Raw genomic sequence first — 22,465 nt, 5'->3', positions numbered from 1 at the left:
AAGTGCCAAGTAGGTCCAACCTTCTTTCTAACTTGTTGAATAAATTCAGACTCTACTAAAACATTCAGCCATCTTGGCTTCTGGTTCACACTAGCAGCTCTGTGGATGGGTGTTTGAACTGAGATCAGATAGATGCTGTTGTCTTTTTAGATGAATAAATTATCTAAATGGAAATAAAGCAAATTTCTTCCAATTGTATTTTTCCAAATGGGCGACTTTGCTCCTTGCTAATTTTATTCCTTCTTTTTTGGGATCCTACTTTGGGATTTTCTCATCTGCCTGCTGATGAATGCCGCTACTGACATCTGAAGGCAAACAGCCAGGTTAGGGTTAGGGTTAGGTTTTTATTATATTTTTGTAAATGCAAAAAGTGGAGGAGAAGTTTGGAATCAGTGCAAAAGGTTTGAGAGAACATTCTGAAATGATCTAATTGCTTTTATTTAAAACAGAAAAGCACAAAATCTTTCCCACTGATGCTAATATATCATAGCAAACTGGCCAATACAGTTGTCCATAACATATTTGTTGTTATTTGAATTTGCGTACGTAAACTAAACCAAAAATATAAAAATGAGCTCAGGCTAAATGTAGTGTTAAATTGTGTCAAAAGGTATGAAAATCTCATAATGTTTCTTGTCAAACTGAAGCCGGTCTCATGAAGTGCTAACTGCTGCTTTAGACTCCACTGCTGAAGGAAAGGCATTGTGCAAAGCTCTTGTACAGTTTGCTGCAGTAAGTCTGGGAGAATAAAATCTCCTCAAATGGTTTCTAAATGTAAGTGTTTAACTGTTAATGCGCACACAATGCGTGGTCAGAAGAGGAATTTCAGAGCACACCCCTCTAAAAAAACAAAAGTTTTAAAGTAGCTTATTGAGGTAAGAGACTGTTTGTCAGCAGGTGTCCTTTCAGCCTTCTCAAGTTATAAGAATGAAGAAATAAAACAGGATATTGTAGATCAAAATCTGAAGATGAGACCAGTTGGACTCTTTAGCAAGATGTTGGTCACAAACTCATTGTCAAGGAAACAAAAGTGGACGTCCCATTTGCTGGTTGCTTCCAGCATCGGGTTTGTATTTCATATCAATAACATAACAAATATTTCTACTGTGACAAAATGTGGACGCGTTTGATGCTTCTTGTTCTGGCTGTTGTTCTACAGTTTTTATGTCCGCCATTTTGTGCTGTTGAGAAAACATGGAGTTGCTTTCATACTTATCAGATTTGTGTTGGCGCTAAAGCAGAACTTTGGTTTGACGTGCAGCCAGAGCGCTAAAGCTGTGGGGAAAAGAAACGCTGCAGAACGCAGCAGGGAGGGACTTGTCTTCATTTGTCACGATACAATCACTCCGCCACACACATGAAATTCTTTATTAGTAAGTAAAAATAAAGGAAAAAAACATGGTTCTGCATCTGTGGCACAATTTTTATAATGGGCAATTTTCTGCTTTTTTTTTTTTCAGGTAAAGAAAGAATCGAGACTCACCAGTGCTGGATTGAACCTGAAGGTACAGTGTGTTTTTTTACCCTGCTTCACCTTCCCATCCTCTTTTGTTTCAACCTCTATTGATTACCATTGTCCACACACTCATGAACACAATTTGAGCCAATTACTATGCGTAGTGTGCGGTGGTTGAGGGAGTTAAATCGATACCAGCCTCATTCTAACATTATCCTGTTGGTTTGCCCGTGGGGAAACGTCTCCCTGTCAGTCTTTGAAAGAAGTTGAAACCCAACGCTGCGTCTGCGTGTGTTGTTCAGATGATGGACCATCACTTCTTGCCAATGCTGGTGTCATTTAAATTGCTCAGATTGGCAGCAGCGTTCCACAGTAACAGTTTGTTTGACAGCTGGTGGCAGCATTTCATCCCGTCAGCAAACAGAGAATGACACAGCAGACATTTCTTGGCTGCTCACGATTCCAGGGCGGACAGTTTATTTCTTTGCTTGTTTTTATTTAAATCGATTTGAACATCATTTTTTAAAATTTTATTTTATTTGTGGTAACATGAAAAACAAAAACAAAAGGAAATTCAAGCTGGGTTTTCATCTGCTGGAAAAGAGGCTAATGTACTCCAAGCTAACTAGCGAAGATGATTCTAACGTTGGTTTGTCTTGGGGTTTGTGAGGTTGATGTGGGTTTTATTGTTCAGTCAGACAGCATAACACTAATAACATAAACTGAAGCTGACTCACTGTCTAAGACACTGGAAGCTTTTTATTTCTCTTTCAGGACCAGTTCTCAAAAACAACCGTCTTATCTTTAGATAATTTTACTTTTCTTGTTTTACAACATCCATGAGGAGTCCATTTTTAAAAAACTGAACAGTTGTTTTGAGTTTCAATAATTCAAACTAGAGATGCATTGATTTGAATTTTGTGTCTGATATTTGGTCTTTGGATTTTGTAAAAGTTTGATGATCATTTGTTGGGAATCGGCGCTCCATTGTTGCAGTAAGAAGATTCTGATTTGGAAAACTGGCCTCAGATCTTTTGAAGGAATTTTGCTGGCTCTCCATGCGTGTGCCTGTGCTTCCTGTCAGGGGACTCCAACCTGCGGCTCCAGAGCCACATGTTTAGGACTCTTTAAGAGTCCGAAACATCTTTAGGACTCCACAGTGGTTCTTCAAAGCTTTGGCCAATAAATTATAAAGAGCTGAAATATGTTTTTACATATAATGATAAAATAATCAAATGGTAGAGTTGACTGAGGGTGCTTTCTTTCTGTCTATGTGACGTGGCACAGCCAACTTCACAGGGTCCATACAAATAAAGAAAAGTTCAACTTTTTGCTACAGAGAGCTGCTTATAATCAATTTTACTCATAAAGTCCATCAAACTGAAATCTCAAAGCTTGCTGCAGACTGATAGTGGCTGCCGTCATACACCACCAGCCCTTCTGACCAACACTAGCAAGTAAGGTGGGTGAAGTGTCATTTGCACAAGGACACAAGTGACAAGAGCGAACCGGGAATCAAACTGGCAACCCTCCAATTACAGGGCTAACCTGCTGCCGCCCTCACCTCTGTTGCCCCGGTTACAGTAAAGTGTAATCCTAATCCCACTTTCCTTTCTGACATCAAACTTTACTTTTCAAATGAGTATTTGCCACTCATTCAGTCAGAGTCCATCCATTACATTCAGTGTATGGTGTTGGGGTTCTACGTCACTGACCAACACAAAGTGTTGCATAATTAAAGAGTTCAGCTAGATGAACTACATTTATGAAAGTCTCAGTCTCAGTTTGCCACAAACTGTTCAGGGAGAAAGTTCTCTGGTCAGACAGCATAGGAGTGGTGCCGTCATGCTGTGGGCGATGATGCATTTCTTTTGAAAACCACTCAGAGTTAATGGAAAGATGCAGCTAGAACCAAACGGAATGGGTTGGAACAAAGCTTATCCACGTTTTAGAACGGTCCAGTCAAATTCCAGACTTCAGTTTAACGGAGAATCTGGGGAAAAACTTGAGAATTGTTGTTGACAGACTCTTTCCACCCAGTCTGACTGAGCTGGTGAGATGTCTCAAAGAACGACTGCTGCTCCTCCTCGTTTAATGAGCAGAGAGTTAAACTGGTGCAACAGTAAAAAAAAAAAAAAAGAGGAACAAATATAACAAACCAGCTTATTTCTGCTTCAGAGCAAAGATATGTCTTCCAGTACATCTAAAACATAAGCCATGTGAAGTGAGGACAAGTTGTTTGCTATAGTTGCAGTTTGCTTACAGACTGTGATGCAGTGCTTTAGTTCCAGAGTCTAAATGGAGGGCAGAAGACAATGTGCTGCTAAAACGCCTCACAGTTTATGAATTCTTGCTGAGGAAGTACAAAATTGGGTCCAACTGGCTCAACTATAACAAATTACAGAAAGGTAAACAAACTTTAATTGGTTCAGGTCAGCTTCCTGAGCCTGGAGAGTAAAAATTGCCTTCTTGTGCACAACAAGCTGCATGCTAAATGACTGGGACCAGCAGCAGCGGCGCTCTCCAGAAACACTCAGAGATCACCGTTTATCTTCCTCTTCTTAACAATCTGAGGGTTTTCAGGTGAGCGGACTGGACTGGCCTCTGTGCACGCCTGCCCTAAAACGACCAGCATACACTCCTGTCCAGACCTCCTGCCGGCTCGGAATTCACACACACCCACACACACATTCACCTATAGAGCCCCATAAACACATATCAGTGTGTGCTTTGGAGGAATGAAAAATGCCCTCAATATCCACAAACACTCTCCACCCTCCAGCCCCCCCCAAAGTCAACCACTCAGATTTTTAAAGGGTAGGGGCGCAGTAAACACACACGGTCACACACACCAACATGGAGAAACCATTAGGGAGATAATTCCAATTCTGCTGACAGTAGATAGGTTTTACTACTCACTCTCCCTATCACATAGTAATTACTTATAAGGCCACAGGGATTATGATGTCCCCGGCTCCCCGCTGTAATAGAGCCTGTGCTCCATATAACCCTTTAGCTTTGCTACCCAGTCTTTATCACCAGCCTAATAGAGCTGTCCCTCCCTCTCATTATCCCACCATATAATAACCTCCATCCATTAACTTAGCTTCTTCTGCTGCTCCTCACCATTACTTCCCTCTCCTTCATCTTTTATTGCTTCTTTCCTCCGCTCCTTTTCTTCACAAGAGAGCCATGGCAGGGGCCCCGTGGTGGTGTGGTGGGGGTGGGAGGGGGCCCACAGTGGGCACAGCCCTACCCTAATGTGACTTCTGCACAGCAGTGAGTGGAAGGAAGTGTGGAGTGTTAGCACAACGGCCGGAGCGCTCAGGAACGTCTGTGGCGTTTAGAGCAACAGAGCTTGAGGGGAAGCGGCTTGCTGTAGCGCTAATTGAATACACACAGGTCTTATGTAATAAGAGATGTTCTCTGGTGCATTGTGTACGTCCTATTTAAGTCCACATCAAGCATTCTCCTGTCAGCTCCGCCAGCATTTTTTTTTTCTAGGCCTGTATCTATTTCCGTCTCGTCTCCTCGGAGCAACGACGTGCAAAGAGCAGCCATGTTGGGTGTTTAGCGTCACGCGCTCTCGCTGAATCTAACGTGCTGCAGAGCACAAGAGTGTGTTTCCTTAACAGCCTTGTGCAGGTAAACGTGTGCAGGGAATAGAGGCGTGAAAAAGTTTTTTTGTCTTTTTACTTAAAGGAACAGTGTTTTGTGTTTTCCAGGTACATAGTTCCATTTTATTGCACAATCAAGTAACTATGATACCATCAGTTGTTATAAAAATATTATCCAAAATGAAAACTTTGTATTTTAACATCTTGAAATTGGGCCTCTGTCTCTTTAAAAACTCCTGCTCTTTCTGAAACTCCACCTTCAGGAAGTCATTACAACATGGCTCCTCTGTTAACCCTTTAACAATGTTTTTACCAACGTTCCTGAGAAGCAGCTCTTGTAATGAACTCAGCAGATTCACAGTTCCACCAGGTGTTTGCTAATTGCTGCTGGCTAGTCTGAAGGAGCTGAGTGGGATTTTTCAAACATGCTTGGAAGTATCAAAGCAACAGTCCAGGCATGTTTTTGATGATGTAATAACCTAAAAACATGATGTAAAACTCAAAAAAGCCGATTTTATTTAACACTGCCCCTTTAAATATTTCTTCTGTTTAACTGTTTCAGATCTTTAAACACGTTTTAATATCAGATAACGATGAGCTGTGTGAAAATACAGGCTGTTTTTACATAATGATTTCATTTGCGATGTCTTATTGTCTGCTTTCTGTTGTCCTTGCTGTCTTTCCGTGGATCTGCAGGCTTCTGGCCTCTGTTGTTCTGTTGCATTTCTGCTGAGTTTTCCCACCGACAGACAATGAAATATTTTTCTCTTCTGTTCCCTGAAGAGGAAAGAGCCATCCAAACTGACCCGTCTCCACGGGAAAACTAATAAATCTCAGAATAATTTTGATACAGCGAGCCTCTCCTTAGAAGGTTCTGGACTGTATTTTATTTGTGAGTCACAGTAAAGCAGGCTGGATGTGAAGAAAGATTCCAGTTAACAGTGACTAGAAAAGACAGAAAGTCATACACAGTAAACGGTTTTATATAATCTACCATCAGACCAATTTCTCTGTAGAGGAGGGTTTGATTTTTTTTTTAATTTTGGATTTTATTTTTTAATAACTAATCACCACACACACACCAATGAACAGCTTGACAACTTGACACATGATCACAGCTCACAAGTGGAGAAATCACGGAGAACAACTAGTCGTGCTCCGCTCGGCTCCAGAATATTCCTCCTGATGTCCAGAGCTCCCGGAGGAGGGAATGTGCAGCAGGTGATTAGGAACTGTTGGACCAGATCAGTTCCAGAAAACATATTTATCACAGAGAGTCTACACATCCCAGTTACAATGCCAGGTTTCTGTGATTTAAAATGAAACTGTGATAGATCGTTTCAAAGCTTTTTCGATTTATGCCGTATAGTTCAACTGAAAAAAAGAAAACAATCGGTTTAGAGGAAAAATGAAAAGCTGCAATAAACTGAACCTCCTGACCCAACAGCAGCAGGCCAAATTACACGACAATCAATGATCAAAAGTCATTCTCAAATTGATCAAAACATCCACGTTGTCATAAAAACACCAATGACATCTTCAAAGTACTGAAATTTGTTTTACTCTGAATTACAACAGGCTGCTCCATTATGTGCCTAAACATTCACACACCATTGTTGCTTTAGACAAACAAAACCTGTAAATCGTTCTGAAATACATCTCTGACATATTCTTTCTCTCACTATCGTGGCATTTAGCAAACAGAAATCCTTTTGTTCATTCTAACTGGCCTGAAACAAAAGGCGTTTGGTCGGATTTAACTTCAGACAGTGAGAGAAAAACAACGAGGGTCTTTTTGTATGTGAACTTCTGGTTTCAACTGTACATCTGAATGTTTTTTGGGGTTTTTTTGCTTCATTTTTCAGGTGCTCAACATTGAGAATAGAAATTAACAAAAGTATCTTTAGCTTTGTTTATAAAAGTGTAAATTTGACATAAAGCTTAGACTAGTAATCAGAAGTCGTATCCTTTATTCTTGTGAATGTTTGACACAAGCCTTCAGAAATGGGAGGATGATATATTTTAATACTCACTGTTGATGTAGGACTCTGAACTTTAAGCTTGTAGAATAATAATACTGGTTGAGGTGAAGCTGTTGCACCATTTTGTCCTCAGACTGAAGGCGAACCGGTCGGCACTCCCTGCAGCTTTAACAGAAACCTACATAAATATGGAAATGGGTCAGTGGGAACTCTCCAGTTTTACATGAAGGTTTTTGGAAATATGCCATTATCATACCGCTTCCTTCAGATCACAACTCTGTGGAATTTTACTGAGATGTGTGGAGTAGCAAGCTTAAACCTCAAAGGCACCAACACTTCCTGGCCAACGCTGCCATGCTGTTAGGTATCTGCGATGCGTTTCAGTTGCACTCATTCACCACAGAAATGCACAATTTGACATTTCAAAAATGAATATAGACGCACTGCAATTTCAAAAGAAGTCGTTTTTTTTCACAAAAAGAAAAGGTTTGCTTCCATTCGCAAAACTGCAATGGGAACAGTTTTACCACATCACAGGAGACACATGATGAATGACCAGATGTTGCTACTGGTAGAAACCACAAAGAAAACGACAGGAAGTAGTTGGAGGATGATGGCAGAGCGTGATTTTTAATGACTTATCATGTGAAGAAATTTATTCATGCAGGATTTTAATTTTGCTTCTTATGTAATGGAAACACTACTAATATAAAATAAAAATTTTTTTTCAACATTAGCAGAAAATAAATAAGTTAATATAAGTTTTCACATATTTAAATGAAAATGCAGCTCGTGGTGCCTGTGATATTCCTGCTTGACTTTCTATGTAGCATTTGGATCTTCAGCTTTGCTTTCTGTTATCCGGTACTTTATTGGACAGTGAAAAATTATTACAATTAATAACAACTGGAACGTCGTGAAGTACAGTCTGTCGTTCAGCCTGTCGTTGTTTTCCCTTACTTTTCCTCCACAGTGTGATGGTTTTGTTTTTGTATCATATAAAGCTTTGAATTGCCTTGTTGCTGAAATTGTGCTGTACCAACAAACCGCCTCTCCTCAACTTGAATCTATTAACTGACTGAACCTCCGCCGTTTATCACGACTGCTAACAAACATTTGAAAGATTTAGATTTTTGGCCTACTCTTATTATTTGTGATTATTTTTTGCAGAAGTGTGTGGATTCAGCCACACTGGAGGGTCAGCTGGAAAGACTCTTTAGGATTACATGTTACATGGAACATTCTCCCTTTCTCCAGCGACTACACACACTTGAGTTGCTACGGTGACAGTGTTTTTGCTCTTACAGCATCTGCCAGCTGAACACACAGACACTGAGCCTCACTCACTCAAAATACTAGACATGTAGCAACACAGAAGGGAATCCAGGCGAAGGAGGGAGGGAGAGCGAGGAGCAGTGTGAGCTGTTTGCCTTTCAAAGGCAGATAAGAGAAACACCAACTGCTCCACAACAGCCTCGGCCAACAATCAGCCACAAATGATTTGGTCTCAGCTGTCTCATTAGAGGGCCCGGAGCCCGCGCTATCAGATTAAGTCTGTTAATGCACTTCATCAGCACCAATAAAGACAGAGGAACAGCAGTGCTGCTGCATTTGCCATTTTGGCGTTCAGTGCTCAAATGGCAGCAAGTGCTGGCGAAGAGACGCAGAGCAGCCATGTTTCATCAACTGTAGCCTCAGTCTGCAGCGCAACTCGTTGGTGTTTTCATGTGCAATCAAGTTGCTGCGACCCAGCAGAGACCCCATAGCTAAGGTGAGCATCTGTTGGCAAGATAAATATTCGTAATACATGTTATAAATCTCACCTTTGTGGAAGAGTGTCGAGTACAAAACCCCTGCTGAAAGAAAACCACAGAGTGTCCCAATCAGGCTACGTTTATTTGTTGTTGGATGTTGACTGGAGAACTTCTCCACAATTAGACAGCACCGCAGACACCGTGAGTCTGCTGCAGTTGTCATGCCAGGCCACCAGATGGCGCTGAGATTTTAGCATGTAGTTGAAGCAGGCATGAGCTTTTGACCCTTAGCTTCCTCCTTCTTTAGAAAACAGTAACCAAGTGCTCATATAACATATCAGTTCTTATCAGGGTTGTGTTATACTGAACAAGTCGAGTAGTAAAGACAATGTTAGCTGCTGTTGATTTTCTTGTTTCTTTGTATGCATAGAACAAACCCTGCAGCCAGGCGTTCTGCGCTATACTTCATAACTCCACAGGAGGTTTTCCCGAAAATGTTCACTCTGAGACTTGGTTTCCAAAGGCTCCCATCACAGGAGAAGAGTGAAACAAATGGCTGAATCGTAACTAAAATGACACTTCCACCACGTAAACTGTTGGCCACATAGTGCTGCTTAACACCATCTGCTAACATCTTCAGGAAACATGTGAGCAGAGTGTGCTCCGGTCAGATAACTCCAAAACGGAACATTTGGGCCAACATGCAAAATGGCGCATGGTGAAAAGATGACAAACACCCATTAACACTCCCCTACCACTTTGAAACTTGGTTGGTGGCCTAGTGATCTGGGGATGTTTTCCTTCAGTAGCAACAGGAGTTGATGGGAACATCAGTGCAGCACAACCCTGGAAGAAAACCTCACACAGCAGATAAATGCAAGCAGAATCCAAAGTTTTTGTCCAAATGCGACCTTAATTTGATTTTTTTTACAGCAGCTAGACAGCATAAGTCTGATCTCTTACACCCTCAAAAATGTGATTTGAGCCACTTCCAATCCATCTGATAGTTTTCAAAGTGTCTCAACTGTCATGTTGCATTTTATCCAGTTTTTAAGTCATTAAATCAAGATGATTTACTGACTTCACAGAGCGCCATTGGTGATGTCTACGTTCTTCTCCTGCTCTGCGTCTCTTTGGGATTGTTAACTGTTCACAGAGGTCTGATTGTGGTCACATCATTTAGTAGTATGAACAACTATGCAAAAATAAATAAATAAAAAAATGGATTTCAGCAAAAATTGGAAATGAAAACCAGTACCTGCTGTGTGAATTTGCCCTTAGAGCCTGTTGAAGTCCTGACTAACGTTCACCTCCCAGCAGGACAACAACCCTCAACATGCAGCGAGCGCTGCAGTAGAGTTGTTCAGGTCAAACCGTATCTCTTAGAATGGCCCAATCAAAGTACAGACCTAAATCTCACTGAAAATTTATGGCAAAACTTGACCATAGAAATTGTCCATTCCATCTAACTGAACTGGAGCCTTTTTCCAAATCTGTAAAGTTTCTAGAAGCAAATCTCAAACAACCTGTTCCTGTAACTAGAGTTAAAACCTTTCACATTCGAATAATAAAAAAAAAAAGACAGACAAAGTAACTCATGTAATCCCCCCCCCACTTCAATATGATGCTCTCTTTTGTGTTATTTAAGTATCACATTTGTTCTTGTGGGAAGGCTCCATGAAGGGAGCTCTGACCTCAGCAGCTGATGAAGCTGTTCTCGTGTAACCATGGCAGCATTGTTACGTCTCTCTGTAGAGTTTCTCTGCGTTTGCTTCTTTTCATACGTGATGTGTTTGTGCGGTGATGGGAAACAGGCTTCGTGGACAGAGCAGCACAGGCTATTGTTTGTCCAGAGACCGGCTCAGCTCCACAGCAGAGTGTTAGTGGAGCAGCTCTCTGCAGCCCACTGGATTTCTTCTTCTCCTCTCTGCTAGCGCAGCACTTTGGCCCAGTCCTGTGAGGAAACGTAGATCATCCGGAGCCTCATGTTATCTCCAGGCTGGATGTCTGAGCAACTGGAACAAGCTGAGCTGTTGGTCTGTCAGCCAGGAGGGCTAAATATGCTAAGGCAGGAATGTTCACAAGGAGAGGAACAGCCTCTGCTACTGCAGCTACTACTGCTCAGAGGCTGTCTAAATGTCATGTACAATATAACAGGTTGGGCTTTAGGAAAGTGTGCAGTGGGGTCTGCTGTCCGGATTTTTCATTTTTATCCAAAACTGTTCCTTAGATACCTACAGTAGTCACACTTTTTGAGCTTTTTTACATGTATTGAAAATTGAAGTAATTTTTATTTTATTTTATTTTTGTAGGATATTTCTTTTGATTAATTAATCATCCATACATCCATTTTAACAAGTTAAACATCTTAACGTAATTAAACCTCCCTTCTTTTTTTTCTCTTTGTTTTCACCTACAGACCAGTTTGTATTTTCCTGTTTCAGGTTCACCTGTAAATCTGATGCAAACAGTGATAGACAAGAAAGTGGCTTCCCTCAGTTCTGCTTCAAAATCCAATCTCATGGGACTCTGGGAAAGACTGTTGTTGTGTTCAAGTTATGCTAAAGGTAGCTAGCATATCAGCAAAGCTATTCAAGACTGAAAAAAGCATCTTGATGCTAAACATGTAGCAGTATAGATGTCTCCAATGCTAATGTCAGCGTCCACAGACAGCACTTCTAAAGACTGGTACATGACAGGCTGGTATCAAGCTGCCATCCCTCATCAGCACTTAAAAGATGAGGGATGACAGAGTGCAATCTGGCCTGGTGAGGTAACTGTAGGGAGGTCAAGAGGTCAAGAGGAAGGGATCCCTCCAGAGTCCTGCCCAGGAACCCCCCATGCACTTACATTTTGATTAAAGGGGCAGAATTATTTTAAAATGACTTTTTTAGCTTTATATCATGTTCTAATGTTTTTCCTTTATTAAAAGCATATCTGGAGTTTTGTCTTGATCCTTTCATGCACAGGCACAGCTTCTCCTCAGAAAACGTCCAAGCTTCCGAACGTCTGTCTCACAGAGCAGCCCTGCCCCAGGATTCCTTCACTCAGCTCCTTCAGACTAGCCAGCAGCAATTAGCTGATTAATTTGGTGGAACTTTACAACTGCTGAGTTCATTATAGGAGCTGCTTCTCAGAGCAACATTGGTAAAAAGATGTTGTTAAAGGGTTGTTAGAGGAGGGATGTTGTGATGACTTCCTGAAGGCGGAGTTTCAGAAAGCGCAGGAGTTTTTAAAGAGACAGAGGTCCAATATGAAGGCGTTAAATTACAAAGTCAAATTTCTTTCAACAAAAACAACAACTTTGAGTTGTTTTTAAGCATTGGCTTTTTAGGTGCTGCGGTTTCATCCAGCGAGGGATAGCAATTTGCTGAAGTGTGAACTAGGCGTCTATGGCTTTATGTAAATATTCCACAGCTGTGACAGGACATTAGGAAAAAGATGCAGCGCCCGCAGAATATTTGACACCTCGTGTGTGAGAGGAAGCAAAGAGAAAGGTGTTAAGATGAATGGTAATTATCTCAAGGAAAGAAGAGCACTTCCTGAGTCTGCGCCAGTGATCGGTCTGAAAATCATTTTCCTGTGGAAGCGTTAATTAATGACCATCAAGAAGGACTGCCCTGCTGCCACAGCAAACCCCGCTGTGAGCTGTCTCCTCAAATTCAGCTATTTTATTTTAAGCTGAATTCTTCCGCTTCCTTCTGAAAGTCTGTTGGTCCGGCAGCTCAGAGTAATGAGATTTTAGGTTGGTGTTCATGTTTAATCATCTGTTCACATTTGCAATATGCAGGGCGTTTTGCTTTTTTGTTGTTGTTTTGTTTTTTGCTTGATTTTACACAACAGCTTAAATTAAAAAGTTACGTTTTTATGGAAGGATAGTTTTACTGTGATGATATTCTAGAAATTCAATTTAAGACAAATGTTTATATACTGTGTTTGTATTTTGAGCATCACTCCCAGTGGTTGTCTGCAGTTTTCTTTAAAAGCAGCATCTTGTTCTGCAGTCTGGACCCGCAGCTACTCAGAAACAATCACTTCCTGGAGGCGTGGACTCTGTTGACGTTTACCCCAGTCCCTTACGTTTGGACGTGATATATGTACCGCTCTGGTTCAACACTACACTTTGTGAACCCGTTTATTTCATTTTTCTCTCACCATTACATCTTGGTGGGCTCTTTAGAAGGAAGTGAATCATTGGAAGTCAAAATTGGACATCAAAGAAGATGGTGCTAATTTTCATCTAGAACAAGCACATGCTAGCAGCAGGCACAACAGAGAAATGTTTTCAAACTCATATGATGCAGCTTTTAAGTTGAGGGCTGTCGATCCGGCAGTACATGAAGGAAATAGAGCCGCTGCACGTAAACTCAGCGTGAACGAAACCATGGAGACAGAGGGCTGCGCCTTAATAAATCCAGGAGATTTATAAGCTGGGTCCTTATGGAAAAATGAGAGCGGCGGAGATACCAGCGGCTTATATATGTACGTTTCCATTTTTTTTCAAAAAATGTGTAGGTGCAGCTTACAGTATGGCTCGCTCTATAGTCCGGAAAATACGGTAGTGTTTTTCATTCTACAGTTTTGCTTAAAAGGGCCATATTATGTAAAAACAACTTCTTCTTTTTCAGCTTTACGTCATGCTATAAAGTTATTCCCTCATCAAAACCCTTCCTGGAGCGTTTCCCGGATTCTTTTGTGTATGTTGGAGAAATCTTTTAATCTCCATGGCAACCATTCAGATGTGCTGAACACCTGAGTGGACCTAGTGCCACCTTCAAGACAAAGCTCCTCCTTGCCTCACAGAGCAGCCCTGCCCTGCGACTCCCCCACTCAGCTCCTTCAGACTAGCCAGCAGCAATTAGCAAACACCTGGTGGAACTGTGGATCTGTTGAGTTCAGTATAGGAGATGCTTCTCAGTGAAATGCTGGTGAAAATGTATTAAAGGGTTAATAGAGGAGCCATGTTGTGATGACTTCCTGAAGCTGGAGCTTCAGAAAGAGCAGGAGTTTTAAAGAGACAGAGGCCCAATTTCAAGGCGTTACATTACGTAAGCAAATTTCTTTTAAGTCATATTTGATATTTACAGCATTTTTATAAAAACTAAAGGTAACATGGTTACTTGATTGTGCTATAAAATGGCAGTGTGTGCCTGGAAAATGTCACACTGCCTCTTTAAACTCAAGTATCAGAGCAACAAGTATCTAAAAATCAATAAATGCATGACTTTCAGATAACACTAAGCACTAAATCAAAGTCTTTGCTGTTTTGCCCAGTGTTTGGCCCAGATGGTCTATAATTTCAGTTGCAGAAGTGAGCGGAGATCTTCTTTCTCTGTCTACACATTTTCTCAGTTTTCACATGAAAAATGACCTGTCTGTGTTTTACAGAATCGCCCACAGCGCTGCACGAGAAAAGGTGTCTCCATTCATTTTCTTACATGTCCAAAGCCGTATCCCGCAAAATCTTTATTAATAGATTGTGACCTATGCCGAGGAGCTGAAACGGTATAAAACAGAGCCGGTGATATCAAACGACGGGGGAGGGGGGCTGGAACTGCCGGTGGGACTAATGTGGCATTATTAAAACCAGGCTGGTGTGAAACGCTGTCCGTGTGATAAAGCTCACCGTCCACACAACCACACACGCACGTACACCCACACACACCCAGGCTGTGGACAGATTTTGGCAACTTTAGTTGCGCAGCGAGGTCAGCTACAGACTGCAGCACAGATGCCCGATTTGAATACCGCAGACTAATTAAATAGAAGCCAATAAATGATCCCCTGCTGATCTGTGTGTCCCCAAAAATAAAACAAAAAGCCCAGTGAGAGAGGGAGCAGAACAAAGCAGACCAGGTGTTTTATCTGACCTCTGCAGGAGGAAAAATAGGTCACCGCGTTTTATAGTCTGACAGAGAAAGTTACTGCAGCTGTTTTTTTTTTTTTCTTCAAAGCTCATCCTGTAGTCAGACCTGTACGACTGACTTAAAAGGAAGATCACTGGAGATTTGTTTGGGTTTTAAACCAATCAACCTGCAGAAGGGTTTAAAGGTTTGCCCCTGAAGGAAAAAAAAAACAAAAAACCCTTACTTTCAGATCTCAAACTATTAAAAAAGAAAAAGCTCTCTAAGTTTCACTGCAGAACTTCCTTACCTAAGCAGGAGCTGGATGAAATGGACACATGTGAGCCACATAAGTTCCCCTTAAGGAACTTTTCTATTCTTATGCTTGCATTTTTTTAATTAAAATGGATTTTTGTAGAGGTTGATATGTATTGATTGAGTAAACACACCTGCTTCTTTGAAGCTGCAAAACCTTCATGTGAACGGCGGTAGAAGACAAAGTCGATGCCAGGCATGGCTATTTCTTAATCTGGTTTACAGCGGCAGCTCTCTGGGGTTTTGGCTTCACATGGCTGCTGGTCCTCGTTGCCTGCAGCGACGCAAACGAAGCTCAGCCTCCCTCTGCAACAACCAAGCCATGGACAGCATGCTGTTGAAACCAGAAGTTTGTATGCACAGAATAAAAAAAACACATACGCACATTTTGAAGTATGGCATTAGAAACTGTCAGCAGGGACACTTGGTGATGATGGTGGCAACAGTTGTAGGCAACCTGTCGGTTGCCTGTTTGATTGCTGCTCTGTCCATTTCAGGCGTTGTGTCTGTTGTCTTCCATTTTTATTCTCCGACTGATCAGAACTAATTCCTAAGCACTCCTCCCTCCCTCCTAGAATAAAACTAAGAACTGATCAGATCTGAACTGATCCTCACTACAAAATCAAGGCCTGAATCCCAAAGCCTCGTCCTTGGAGTCAGCCTCCAGCCGAGACACCAGAGCTTTGAACCTCTTCCTTCCAACCTGCTGGTCAGGAAAAAGATTTGTTTAAAATCCTTTGACGTATTCACTGGAGAACTCGTAGAAATGCTCTGTGTACCCCACGTTTCTGCGTTCCCATAGAGACGGGAGAAGTCTCTTGATGCGTCCCCCCCGCAGACGCCTGCTGTGGCAGCCTGTCCATTCTCCCAACAAGAATTTTTTCCTCCAAAGTACCGGAGGTTCTGCTGAGAAACTCCAGCTGGGATCCCAGTAAACTCACACCAGCCTGAAGAGAATGAGTTTTTTCTGTTCCGTAAATTTTTGGACTTCTGGACATTGCTTTAACCTGACTGACGATCAACTCAAAGTGAGACCATTCCATTATCTAAAGATATTGTAAATTGCCTTTTTGTTGCATGCTCGCCTTATATTTTCCTGATTATAGGCTGTGAAATTCTTAAGCCATTTTAGAATTTATGTGGAAGATGAATTGATTAAATCAATGGTTCTGCTTACGGTGCTGCTAGCATTCATTCATTGGCTCTCTCTTGGCCAATCTCCTCACTCTCCATTTCCCTTCTTTTCTTGATTTTCACATCTACTTTGCAGTCATAAAAGGCCTAAGACCAAGTTTTATTTGTCTAGCCTAAACATGCAGTGTTGTTAAAAGGTGGTGAGCCGGTGTGAGTTGGTCTCTGTCTGTCAGAGATGTGTGGTTCAAGCTAGTTTGCAACCTCAACTGCCTGTTTATTGCCATGTCAACATCTGATGAAACTGTGCTTTGCGTAGCCTGGTTGCTTTGCTCCAAATCATTAAACGGAAAAACACCTAAGTCACATTTCTTTTGTCTTCTCTGTTGGTGACATTTTAAAAGTCTGCTCAAAATTTCCACGATAATTAGATGGAAACAAACACTATAATGGCAAAAATATTCACTCATCTGCCTGGACTCGCACATGATGCAACAGATGGGAGACGGTGGCTGTGGGGGTTGAGTAGTCGTCTTGGGACTGGAAGGTTGTAGGTTCGATTCCAGCTTCCTCTTGGTATATGTTAATGTTCTGGGCAGGTTGACTCTTGATCTGCGTATCGGTGTATCATGATCCATAGCCCTAATCCATAGGGCTCAATATGCCTTTGCAGCTAGCCTTCTGGGTAGACTGTCCACAAGGTAGAGGAGTGTGTTTATGGGGATTTGTGAATTGGCACTAAACAAAATAATAAAAATAGTAGAATTACTTGACCTGGCAGCCAGAAACTAGCTTTTAAACAAGCAAGAAATATTTAATATGTAACTAAATTGACCTGAAGTAACCACTGATTGTTATTTTCTTAGCTTAGCTAACTTTTTCATACTGCACAGTTTTATAATGAGAGAGAGCTGATGAGAAACCAATGTTAGAGGGGAAGTGCATTACAGAGCAGAGGGTTTTGTGTCAGTCAGGATCAGAGCTGGAGCTGCTGTTCTTCAGATTCAATCAATGAGCTCCACAATGTCCGTGTTTAACCATGCTATAGAGACGCTACAAGTCAATATGCTGAATATATATATTTTTCAGAATGCGAAGGAATCACATATGTATTTTCTATTGCACTAACAGATAATTTATCTTGTAAACTTTTAATATATTGACAGTTTGTACAAATCTGTGATAGTACATTAGCAATATACTCTTGAAAAATGTGAATATATTGAATACATAATGTCATTTATTTCACCTGTGAAGTGTGTTGTAATGGATCCTATCTGGGTTCTGGTAACGTGGTGTGTTTGCAGTACTGCAGTGTGTATGAAGCATGTCATGTACAAAGTGGCAAAGCAGAATAATAAAAGACATTAAGTAACTAAAAAGTGAACTTCATTAGCAATTATAATAAACCTAAAGTGTAACCAAAAGCACAAAATTAGTTGCTTCAAAATAACATACTTCAAATTAAATAATCCTTAACTAACTTAAAGTATGCTGGTGATTAATTAGCAAGTATGCTAAGATTTAATATGCTTAGTATGTTTATTTTTCACAAGAGAAAGACTTTCATTTCTATCAATTTCAGCTCTAATTGATGGTTTGTAAATACTGAAACAGTGTGGCTGCATCACAGTTTGAGGTCTTCTAACTACAGCTAAAATCATCACTATATTAAACTAGTCTATTACACACATGTCCATTATGGGTCTCTAGTGGTGCTGAGATTTAACAAATGACTTATGACGGTTTAATATTCCGTCCTCTGATTTGCTTCATGTAAGACTTTAGGTGCTCTATTGTCCCCGGTTGCCTTGGCAACAGTCTAGTTGTGGCGGGAACTGCTTGTCTTCTCTCTCTACATGCAGATGGTGTTTTGTCACAGTCTAGAAAGTGTGACGGTGAGGACGTCACTCATGTCCGCTTTTTGATGCACTTCTCAAAAATCACCAAACTGGATCAAGTCCCGAATCTCTCCCAGTGCAGCGGCTCCTCACGGCTCACCCTGACCAGCCTGCCGTCTGGAGAACAGAGACGCTGGATCAACTTCCTGCAAGTTTGATCTAAAATGAACAAAGTCAAAAAGAAGGATCCAGTTCCGTCAACACATTTGTGTCAAGTGTTATCTCTCTCACTGAGCTTTTTCAACTGCTGCTCCTGGGTAAATGGGTAAAATACTCAATAACTGTTTATATTATTTGAGGTTTTCATACACTGATAGTGTGCTGGTCTGTCATCTACCTCCACAGCAGCCCTGATCTGGTCTGAGTACAAACCTCGGTTTGGGTTCGGTTAAAGTGAACTCTGGTTTGGTTCCAATGCATGTGAAAGTAAACTGACCAGAGATCGCTCCAAAAGTAGGAAGCAGACAACGGTGCAAGGCATTCTGGGTAAATACAACCAGAAAAAGCTTGTGTGTCTAGCACTAGCAGGAGAAATATCTGGAGTGTTTTACCAGAGACAAAAGAGAAATCCTACAACCACTAACATCTGACACTACTCCATTTTTGCAGTTTGTGAAGCTGCGGTGTCTTCTTCAGATGTTGTGTTCTTTCCCTCACTTGGTGCATTCATGGACCTTACCAAGCTCCGCCCACAACCGACCCACGTGACCGCAAGTCTCACAAGCAAAGCCTCGTAGCGCATTGTTTCTATGTAAACATGACTCCATTAGTGCATAATTTCTACCTGATTTTCACAATATATCAGCTACTACAATGGACAGAGGAAATAACAAGTTCATGTCATCATCTGGGAGGAGGTTACTGGTTTTTCAGTCACAAGCTGGTTGCAAACCTGAGGCCAGCAGGTGTCAGTCGGTCAGTTATGGTAGATCTGAAATTTGGTTTGATGACCTCAATATGAGAAGCTACAGACTGATAGGAGGAACCAAAGAGCTTTGTTACGGTAAAGAAGCCATTTGTTTGTTAAAATTTTATTAAATCTATTTGTTCTTTTTGATGTTTGTTATGAATGACGTATAATCACAAACAAACAGGGTAATTGGTCCAACGTTTAGAAACTACAGCGGCTGTAATGAGCCACAGCAAATGTAAACAAAGGTAAAATAACCCGAACAGGTGATCAACTCAAAACCATTCGTACCTTTTTAGTCTGTCTCTCTTTGTAGTTTAAGCACACCTGTTACCGTATCAACCGCCTGCGCCCCGCAAGACGAGCAAAGATTACGTTAAAAACAAAACATCCAGTCCGTTACGATATCAAGTTTCCAGGCTTGATATTTATTTATGGATTATTAATCAGCGCTTCCCTGAACACAGCGATGGTTGATTTACTAGCTGTACTTGGTGCTAGAGTGGCTAACACGAGTAACAATTTAGTCCAAAGCCTTTTCTGCTAAAATAAAATCTTTAGTGTGTGTCAGATAGAGTACACGTTGCATATTGATCTGTTTAGCTAACGTAAGACTGTGTAGCAGACAGGCTTCAAGGTGTAGAAGTTGTATCAGAACTGCTATTATGCTGTACTTAGCTAACGAAAAGCTCGTGTTTGTGACACTGCCACCCACGTGACCACGTAGAATGAGCATCAGCCAATGAAAAGCGGCCCCTCTGGTAAGGTCCATTGCCACCACAGGTGAAGAGGGATCTGTGTGGAGGACCTCACCATCCAAGCGTGGGCCTTGTGCTAACCCCCTGCGCCACCACAGCACACCCCAAACAGATTTGTCAAATTGTTTGTTTGGTCTTGACAGTCCAGTGTGAAGGAGAACTCCATCATCTGAAATTGAAGCAAATATTGTAACTTTGCTCCCCAACCGAAACGAGCCTACTGGACTATCGGTTGTGAAAACAGCCTCAGACTAGAGTTATCCCTCCAGCCGGTTCTGCTGCTCGCCTGCCTGACGCTCAGCAGCCACTCAAACTTGGAGAGACGGTTATAAACCTAAAGACGCTTCTCTCTGTTTCCAGAGCGAGTCTTCCCCGTTTAGAGCGCGAAGCGCAGGGAGGGTGGAAACACAGCCTAATTAAAAGTTGCAACTTGGAAGCATGCTGATTGTGAATCACTTCTGAGGATGCTGGTGGGCTTACTGTTGATCTCAAGCTGCTCAAGCAGTTAATTAAAAGAAAGAATAAATAATGATACGGCAACCTAAATTGCTTACAGATTGCCGATTAACGCACCCTGCTAGCCGGCTCCCGCTCCTTAAGCTAGCTCCGGCGCCGGGCTCGGCCTGACGGAGGGCTGCTCGCTCCTTTGGTTTTCATCTTTCTTCCTTATTAACAGTGAATCGAGCGGTAAGCAATCATGTGCAAAGGAAAAAAAAAAAGAAAAGAAAAGATTTGTGTGGGGAAAAGAGAGAGGAACCCAACTGTTGCTATGGCAACCTGTCCTCACTCGCTGCAAAAAACATAAAAAAAAAAAAAACGAGGGAGATTTTATTTTGAAGGACGCTCTTCTTTGTCTTTTCTCTTTGTTCTTTATTTATTGCGAGGTGATCAAAGTTGTGACAGGTAGATGAAGCGCAATAATAAAGCAGACAGAGTGGGGGGAGTTGAGGGGCGAGGGGGAACTGGGGAAATTGGGGAAGGGAGGATGGAGCTCAAAAGGACAAACTGCTGAAAGACTCGTCTGTCTAAATCACAGAAGTCCAATTTGAGTCGAAAGTCCTTTCTGCGGCCTGAAAAGCCACCGGACTCCAGCGGTCACGGTTAGTATCGCTCGCTGTCTGCGAGACAGAAGGTTGTTTCCAAGGCCACAATTTAAGGCAGAGGCAGTGGCAATAAAGCCCCGCGATGCATTGTGAGTTTAATCTCCAAGCTTCCTCCTTCTCATCAGTGATAAACCTCCACCCCCGATCCTCCCTGGAAAGAAAGAAAGAAAAAAAACAAGCAAAACGCATGTAGGCACCAGAAGTGGGTTACGTGCAGGAAACAGAAAGCTCTTGAGGGATGACAGGGTGGGAGAAAAAAAATCTAATAAAAAAGGAAATAAATACAAGCGCCTGACATCACAGCAACAAAAAATAGGAAATTTAACAGGAGAGGTGGCAGATGAGTCTGCAAGGCCACAGCTGCTTTTTATGAGGAGGAGATGAAGACTTCAGGAAAACAAACAGATTCTTGGTGAAAGGGAAAGGTGTGTAAGTTAAAAACACAGCTGCTCCGGTCCGTCCTGTGTTATGGTAGGTTGTGTTAACTTTTACCGCGTGACAAGATGATTCAGAGCGATACGTAAATTAGCTGGTTGAATAAATGTCGTTGAAGTAATAAAGTTTTCCTGTAGTGAGGACAGCGTGTGAGAGGAAACTCACAGATTTTAGCTGGAGATCTGACAGTCAGTCAGCCAAGTGACTGTATCTGAGGTCAAATACTGGGAAATTGGATTTTCCTGTGTTACCGAGCTGGAACGGGATTCATGGGTTTTGATTTCTTCTTGCAAGTAAAAATCCTTCCAGCACTGTGGCATGCTGCTTTACTCCTCCTGCTGCAAACTGAAAACCCCAAAACAAGATCCACAGTAAGCAGCTGCTTCCAAAGGTTAGAATTCACTTCAGTCCAAATTCAGAAATACTTTATTGAACCCAAAGAGAAATGAAATCCTGTCATAACTCTTTCACTGCACTGCAAAAACAGAAAATTTTACAAAGAATTTTGGGTCTGTTTTCTGGGGCAAATATCCTAATACCCTTTGAAATAAGACAAAACTAACCTACAAGTAACATTTTATCAAGATTGGAGATTGTTTTAAGTCAATAATTCCTTAATTTTGATGAAAAGGGTGTTGTTCCACTGGCAGAGCGTGAAAAAAAAAAAATCCCCCGGTGGAAATAGTGAATTTTTAATCAATATTAAGAAATAACTTACTGTTGTATCTTGCTAAAAAAAAGTGACTTGTACGTCAGTCTATTGTATTTCAAATGTACTAACATTTTTACACTAGAAACTACAACAAAGTGATGATAACTTACTATGTATTTTGTGTTCAATTAACTTAAAATTTAGAAATACAACTAACTTAAGTTAACTTAATTTACTTAAAGCAACTTTTTACTTTGACTTTACTTGAAACAGTTGAGTTCAATACCAGTTTCATATCCTACGTCTGATCAAGTCGGTTTATAATCATCCAACTCAATTTACTAAGTTTTCATAACTTAATTCATTAAGTGTTTAACATGACAAATTTAAGTCACTCTTACTCAAATCATTTATTTATGTCTAATAAATAATTTAAATCAGCAGTCAGGTCTTCAAGATGAATCCGACTGAAGAAAGTGTGAAACCAACCAAACTGTTTGTTCCCCTCCTCACCTTTGGTGGCGCTGCACCAAGTGAGGGGAACTGCACAAAAACGTCTGAAGAAGACACTGAGAACGACACCCTTCTGAGCAAAAATGAATGAATTC

At 41.3% G+C, this 22,465-nt stretch overlaps 1 protein-coding gene and 1 long non-coding RNA gene across 3 annotated transcripts in view; one reads left to right on the top strand and one right to left on the bottom strand.

Moving 5' to 3' along the window:
• klhdc8a (kelch domain containing 8A) overlaps positions 1 to 22,465 on the top strand; it is a 49,677-nt gene that overhangs the window by 5,495 nt on the left and 21,717 nt on the right. For both annotated transcript variants that reach the window (XM_044122337.1, XM_044122335.1), the window contains exon 2: positions 1,461 to 1,505. The gene's annotated coding sequence lies outside the window, so the exon portion shown is untranslated. The remainder of the gene's footprint in view (positions 1 to 1,460; positions 1,506 to 22,465) is intronic.
• LOC122834171 lies at positions 6,151 to 20,590 on the bottom strand. The gene is made up of 4 exons (XR_006371145.1): positions 20,241 to 20,590; positions 15,102 to 15,273; positions 7,107 to 7,233; positions 6,151 to 6,305 (listed from the first exon to the last, which is right to left on the bottom strand). It is a non-coding gene; the product is annotated as an uncharacterized LOC122834171 (long non-coding RNA).

Source organism: Gambusia affinis, linkage group LG07, assembly GCF_019740435.1.
Source record: "Gambusia affinis linkage group LG07, SWU_Gaff_1.0, whole genome shotgun sequence".
NCBI lineage: Eukaryota > Metazoa > Chordata > Actinopteri > Cyprinodontiformes > Poeciliidae > Gambusia > Gambusia affinis.
Note: the sequence above shows the minus strand (reverse complement) of the source record. Positions and strands in the feature narration are given on the sequence as shown.